Here is a 7,988-nt window from a genome sequence, read left to right as displayed (position 1 = left end):
AACCAGGTCCAGGGAGAGATAAAGAACGCAGAACAACAGTAGCAGAGTTCATAGACCAGTAGGAGAGTCAAGAGAACAGGAAGTAAACCGCATATCATTGGCATAGGAGAGAATCGAGATAACAAAGTAAAGGAGAGAAGTTAATCAACACATCTTTAACGATTATAAGTATAAAAAGGTACCTCTTATAATAAAACAAAATCGTATACGATATATAATACAGAAAACAAAAATTAATATAAAACGTTTAGTAAATCACCAATTCACTATTAAGTAAATTTATCTAATCACTTCATATCTATTTAAAACTGGCCAAGTCTTTGTAGAATTAAATATTAATAGTAGAGAAAATTAATAAGTATTAAACAAGAAGTTATTACTACAGTGTCTTAAGGTATGCAACCAGTATTGCATGAAATTTAATTTAATGATATTATCAATATAACTTCTTGTATAAGGATTTATAAACATTGTGAAATACTTCAAAATATATTAACTAGTGTGTTTAAGAGGTTAGAGTGACAACTTTTGACATATATAAAAAAAAAAAAATTAATAAATACATTTATTACTAAACCTTTTGTTTTTGTAGCTGTGTTTGGTGTGGTTTTTGCTATAACATAGAACCGACTACGGAGATAGAGTCTAGAGCTAGATAGGGCAAAGATAGACAATCCACAATACACCAATCCAACCAAAATTAATATCAAAACTAACAAAATTTTATTTTTGGCGCTAATATATAAAACCATACACACATACAATCATAACAATATATATATATGAGGCAAACCAACGTAATAGATCACCATGTATACCGATATTCAAATATATTCAATATATTCAAATATATAGGGTTCATGGATGGCAAATATTTAGGGTTCATGGATTTTTAATGGATTTTAGGTTTATGGGTTAAGATTTTATGCGTTATGGGTTGTTATGGGTTCAAAATTAATGTGCGAAAGTATAATATGCGTAATAACGAGGGAATTGAGGCGCAAAACTTGTGAATTTTCGTCTTCCCAACGTTATAATAAATTTACCTATATGATGTACTCATTTTCTGCAGAAATCTTGAAAAGCAGTTTCTAAAAAGTATTTAAAAAATATCAAGCAATCTTGGAGATTATAAGAAACAATTCGAGATGCAAATAAACATAAGATATAACTGTCAACGTTTTGAATTATTCCTTGGTCCCCTAGAGCGTACCGCCCCTGGTTAAGCGCATACAACTTGCGACGCTAACTAATTACTACTGGGAGCTGCAGCCGCAGTAACTACTAGACAGACGTTAGCGTCCCTCAGGGCGCAAGAATACGGGCCCCATTATTCAGAAGTTTAAATGAAGACGTCTCGTCCCGGGTCGGCAAGTGGTAGACCGTTATTACCGACCGGATTAGCGCCGTTCCGGGCGGCGGCGGCGCGTCAAAGGTGACGAATCCGGGTGGTAGGTCGCCGATGACGGGGAATTATTTCCATAAGGGAGGGCCGGGGGAATAAGGGGGGCGCGCTTCGCGTGTCTTTTCGTTGACTTTTAATTATTGCTTTTGATGAAGTTGCGAAATTCGGTGACGATTCGAGTTTGACGCGACAGGCTTATTTGTCGACCTGTTCCCGTTCTTGAGACCAGAATTAAAATGAATAAAGTGGGAGAAAAGTCTTAAAAATAATGCGTAAATCGGTGTCGCAATATATTGAACGGGCGAGAAAATTTGTAGATTTTATACAGAGAATGTGTCAGATTATAGAACGAATTTGGTGCTTTGATCAATATACCTAAAATTTGCGTTGGATTATCGATGGAAAAACAAATTACAGAATGTGTAACGAATGCCACAGAAATCTAAGAAAGAAACAAGAATAAAAATAATCACAATTTTCAAATAATATTAATATAAATGATTACAAGCCTCGTGACCGGCAATTGTGTTTGGATTTTTTTCTTTTGCGTTGGCAATTAAATTTCTGTGGCTTGTAATCATTTCTGAAGGCTCTGTATAACAGTAGAACAAGCCGTAGAAGAGGTAGCGTCAGCAGTAACCGTAAAACAAGCAGTAGTAGAGGTAGCGTTTTTTTCCATTTTGAATTTTTTGTTAAAGAGCATATTCGACGTATCTTTCAGCTACTTTATCGCTTTTCTAACCTCCAAAACGCTTCAAAGTAGTGATGTCGCCGTCATTATTTACTAAAAAGGGAGTTGATGATCTGAGGAGTAAATTTTAGGAATCTGACAATATTTGTAGGTATTTCACCGAACTAAAATGAGTTAAATAAAAAAACGCAGGGGAACTTTTTTGTTTAAAAGTAAAACATCTGTGTAAATTTTCATTCTTTCACAATTAGGTGTAACTAGTAATAAAATATTATTGGGAGTTTGAACTTCAACACATTTATCTCGAAAACTAAACACTTCTCGAACCATGGAAATATTTTTCTTATTTTAAACACTACTATACTAACACAACGTAAAATGCAATTCGGAGTACCTTTTACATTTTTCCGTTACACGATTTTTTAATATACTGTACATATATTGTCTTAAAACTTGTAAAATTTATAAAAAAACACTTCAGTCCTGTAATCAAACAATATTAAGTCTGATAAATTGCATTTGGAAAACCATTTCACAATATTGCACAATTTGACGCAATAATTGGCGCTCTAGTATGTCTGTGGGAAAGCAACTTACAACAGTCAGGTTGGCCGAGCGGTCTAAGGCGCCAGATTTAAGCTCTGGTTCTCGAAAGGGAGCGTGGGTTCGAACCCCACACCTGACAAACTTTTTTTATTTATATTCGCAGTATATACAACTAAAATTAATTTATATATTATACAATATGCATTAAAAATGTTTAACTTGCGTTTATACATTGTTATATCGAAATGATAACGTATTAGACGTAACTTAATATAGGTATTAGTAGATGCTTAAAAATGTCTCGGTTTTACTTCAGCAGATTTTTTTTTTAAATAAGTAATATTTTGTTGATGCATACCTAAGTATTCTTACACAGAGTCTTTGAAAACTAAAGCATCAAACTTTTAATGTTAAAGATGCTATATAAAAAAGTTGCTATAAATATACCAAAAATTCTTCCTAGAGAATGTACACAGAGTTAAAAGATGGTCCAGAAATTAAAGCTTTTGCTAAATATTAAAAAAATGAAATAAAAGCAATTAAATCTTACATAATTACATAGTACTACAAGTTAAATCCAGTGGTGATTTTAACATAGTTTTTATGGAAGCAGTGTTTTTTAAGTAATTTTTCAGGAACGAGTTATTAATTTTAGTTATTTTCGGACCTATTTTTGAATTAGCTTAATTATAAAGCGATGTGCTAATGGCAGAAAGACCGGCAACAACGCGAAGAAAAATCGCCTCAGTTTCGAACTTTAGGAAATAAAAAGTTTCCAAATACATCGAAATCCGAACTGAAGCAGAGCAACATAAAGGCGAACAATACCAAATTGCAACTCTAGTAGGATCGTATTCGATGCAAAGTAGAGCAAAAAATTGTCGGCCTTTTACCAAAGGAAAATCGTGTCATCATTTTTAGGAGGCGTAAGATGAACCATTTCAAATTTAAAATGAAATTGAATGTAAAATCTGAAATACCGCTGCATACGCACTGTGTTCTGGTACTAGCTGTAGTCGGCTAGGTGTATCGAGTGTACGAAGTGGTCGGTTATACGTCAAATACTACCTGGCGGGCTTGATCGTAGAGCAGGGAACAATAAACAGTGGCGCGTACAGAGGTGAAATGTACTACATATGTGGAATTTAAATAACGAATTGGATTTATAATAAATTACATTTAAAACAAATAGTTTATGAGAATAAAGGGATTTTTTGTAGGAACAGGGTTCCAGACGTGAACTGATCCCTTCATCGCACCCCATTACGATTCTTTTTTTTATAAGGAGAACGAAGTTTCAAAGCAAAAACCTTGTATAACAGATATACTATAAATATTTACAGAATGAACACAAAATATAAATCCTATGATGTGATTCTATCAAATGAAAACACTAACAACAATTATCTATCAATCTCAACAAAATGAGTTATTTTTCTATCAAACAAGAAATATTAACAAATTATAAACAAAATATAAATTCTATGATTTATATACTGTACGCCGAATTGCATTTTTCTCATCTTCATTTAATATTAATTTCTTCTTTCCACCCCCTTTTTTAGGTTTTTAACGTCCCCTTCATTTTTCTTCTCTCTTAAAATTTTGAAAACAGATGATTCGCTTACTCCAGTATATCTAGAACACATTTCCACCAAACCAGTCTTCAGTTTCATGGGATGATCCTTTTCTAAAGCGTTATAGACATTTAATATTATCATTTTTTTCTCTGTTACTGAATACAGATTTTTTGTACCCACAGCAGTACATCCGGCTTGCGAACATCGAGGCACCGCCTCCATTTCTCCATATAACGACAACAGAGCAATAATAATACAAAAAACTTCACTTCACTAGCACAGAAAATATAATAGCAATCACGATTCGCAAACAATAGCCCGAAACACACACACAGCACACAAATAAAACACTAAAAACACTTTTGTTACGGAGCACAAGAAATATGATTTCATTCACAAATTCTCAAATAATAGCGCGAAACACACATACAGCCCGAACGAAATATAATTGCACTTATAACAGTTATAACCTCACAAATATCGCGAGCGAGAAACACGCAGCACCAATACAACCGAAACGAAACTGACCACGCCAGGCCGGCACGCGCGCCGCCGCAACAAACACAAGACACAAGTCATATGAGGGAGGATGAAGGGAGTTATAAATGTATTGTTGCCCTGTCGCCCAATGTGCGAAGAAGATGCCTTTGTTTTTCATTTTGTCCTTCATAAATATATAACTATTAATCCATAATGCATAAAGAAATTATTCAATTTCCAGAGCTCCCTAGAACGTGTTGCACTGATTCCCTTGACAGGCAATGATTTATTACTTTGCATCGAATATGATCCTACTATAGTTACCAGTACAGTGCAAATTTTAAAGATCGGCAAAATCTGAAGCAAAAAGTCCATGTTTAAGGCGAAAATTGTTGCAGGACCTCTGCGGATCCATCATAGGGTGTGTTCAAACGTCTACTTTGCAACTCATTAACTAATGACAGATACCTGGGCTGTACATGTAGTACAAATCAAATTATTTCTAATTGCGTTTTATAAGCTCAAAGACATTTTGTTAATAAACTGTTTATAAACTTGGACCTAGTGGTAGTGAACGAGTTACTAATCTGCAGGTACTATGAAAGCATGATTTGTACGATGAGATATTAGGAGTGTAATTCAATGCTGAATGGGGGTATAGCCAACAGAGTAGTTGTGCCAACAGTAAAAAAAATCGTTTTGACAATTTGACAAAGAGAAGTTCAACTTGAATGGTTAGGTTCTAGAGGGAATTTTAAAATTGAATGTTGTCTAATTTAAATTCAGGAAATATTAAGTATAATAAATAAATATCAATTAGTATAATGTACAATTAATTTTATTACTAATTAAAATTGTAAAGTTGAGACTAGTATAAAAATTCTTGCACTATTTTCAAATTTCTTTTCCATTGTTAATTTGGGCGAGCCATCTCGTAACCCAGATTTATATCGGCTTTAGGTGCAATATCACTTCAAATATAAAGAATCGCCTCCGAAACTTCAAAAAACACATAATCTAGTTTCTTCCCAATTCCCGGCCCGCGGCAACTCAATTATCGACCCGATACGAGGACAAAAGCTAACCTACTTAAAGGTATCATCTCCGGAAAATGTAGGTGGGAGTTTTTCTCTCTCATTTTCCTTTATTGTTGATGTGTCAATCCCTCAGGCAATTACCTATTTGCCGAAGAACTACTTTGCGCCTTGGCACGCTCTCCCGGGTCCGAATTGGATCCAGGGGCGTCGCCGAGGGGTCACAGATACAATAAAATATAATTTAACTTAACAGTAAATTAAAAATAGCGAATGGTCTAATTTTCCTAACAATAGCGTTACAGAATAGTTGCATACGTCATAGTTGCAGGCCGGATCTTGTTTTATCTCGAATTCCAGCGCCGTCTAGATCGACGCGGTACGTCCGTGGTCGTACACCTTCCGCGCCCTTCCATTGTTCGCCAAGTTAATTTTCCTTCTGACAAAGCACGAACTTTGGCCGTAAGTTAAATAATAAAAAGCGCACATACTATGCGGTGGTAATACGTTAGTTTCGGAATTAAAGTTGCTTTTGTTTCGAGTCTATCAGTGCGGCATAAACCCGACAACTGGGGCATACCAATGCGCGGAGTTAGCTGCGATCGGTTCCATCAGAAGTGGGATTGAACCGCGCCCTTAGAGATTATCTGCTAAAAACGTATTTTAGTTTTTTTAGTCAAACTAAATATAATTTCTTTAATGTAAAATCTCCATAATTATATAAAGTTCAAATCGTTCATTAAATATTTTCGAACTAAGTATTAAACCAAAAAAGTTATATAAACATTAAGCTACTATCAGTAGTTCTAAGTTTGTTTTCGGGCGAGAATGAAAACAACCAAGATCTAGTAGAGATATCATATTTTCTTTGAAAATACGTCTCGATGTTCCGGAATAACATTCGGTTCATTACACGTCTATACCTAAGGAAAGATATTAAACGCTATAAAAATGTAACAGCTTCCGAACATCCTGATATTACTGAAAATAGAAGAACGACGCGTATCCGATGTAAAAATGAGATTAAGCAAGAAGGCGGCCTACACTTTATTCTCCAAGGCATTAATCTTATGCACGGGATCGAAACTTAACGCCTTTTATCGTGCCTGACAGTTAAAGGCGTTCAATAGACGGTTTTTGCTAGTAAAACCTCTAAATTTGCATACTGATGCTGATTGTCTAGATGCCAAAACTTTTTATGGATTTAAAAGACGTTTTAGAGGGATATTTGGACGGATTGGATCATTAATTTCTTCGCAGGTGCGCCGGCAAAATTTAAGAGATAAAAAAACATTGAAATATATCTTTTTAATTTTATAAATATTGCTAGTAATTAGAATGAAACTGGAATGTTAAAGTTAAGTCTAACTCACCCTAACTTAGCATTCAGAAGTAGTGATTTAACATTTAAGAATAAGTAATGATTTAGTTCCTACAAATAACTTATGACTTACGTCTTAAGACCTAACCCACTAGTGATTTAACATTCACAAATAATTTGTAACTTATCACTCAGAAATCACCAGTAACTTAACATTTAAACATAACTAGTGATTTAGCTCCCTGAAGTAGATAGTACACTTAGCATCTAGTTTATACACTCAATAGTGATTTAATTCTGATAAATCCTTAAACACACTTAAAAATAACTAGTGACTTAGCTTCCAGAAAAAAAGTTGTAAAGTTGCACTTACAGCTTATAATTCTAGCATTCATAACTGACAAGTGACTTAACACTCACAGTGACTAGTACTTATTTAACAATTAGAAATAAATAGTGACTCTGGTTCCAGAAATAGATAAAACTTAGCACTTATAAGCTCAAGTGAACTAGCATTCCTAACTCGCAAGTAACTTAACACTAATAACTCAACATTCAGAAGTCACTGGCACTAGTGGCTCAATATTTGTCAATAACTAGTAACTTCATTCAATAGTTACCCGTAACTTAACAATTAAAAAGAACCAGTTACTTAGCTCCCAGAAGTACCTATACAGGGTGTCTCATAATTAGCTGCAAACCCTGAACAGGCCGATTCTATGATCAAAACTAAGTAAAAAAGTTCATATGAACATGGGTCCGGAAATGCTTCCTAAGGGCACAGGGACCCATTGAAGAGGGAGGAATGGAAATCATTTTTTTGCAATATCTCTCAATCGCGTTGTGATAAATGAATGAAATTTGGTATACACAGCTAAATTTTGATGAGCAATTTGATGGACTAATCCATTTATTTCCACAAGGTCCATTG

At 34.4% G+C, this 7,988-nt stretch overlaps 1 non-coding gene across 1 annotated transcript; it reads left to right on the top strand.

The window, feature by feature from the left end:
• The first annotated feature begins 2,697 nt into the window (after positions 1–2,697).
• On the top strand, positions 2,698–2,781 carry Trnal-uaa. Its single transcript has one exon. It is a non-coding gene; the product is annotated as a tRNA-Leu (tRNA).
• The last annotated feature ends 5,207 nt before the right edge of the window (positions 2,782–7,988 follow it).

This window comes from Anoplophora glabripennis, unplaced genomic scaffold (assembly GCF_000390285.2).
Source record: "Anoplophora glabripennis isolate ALB-LARVAE unplaced genomic scaffold, Agla_2.0 scaffold207, whole genome shotgun sequence".
NCBI lineage: Eukaryota > Metazoa > Arthropoda > Insecta > Coleoptera > Cerambycidae > Anoplophora > Anoplophora glabripennis.
The sequence above is the reverse complement of the archived record's forward strand: the minus strand, read 5'-3'. Positions and strand labels throughout refer to the sequence as shown.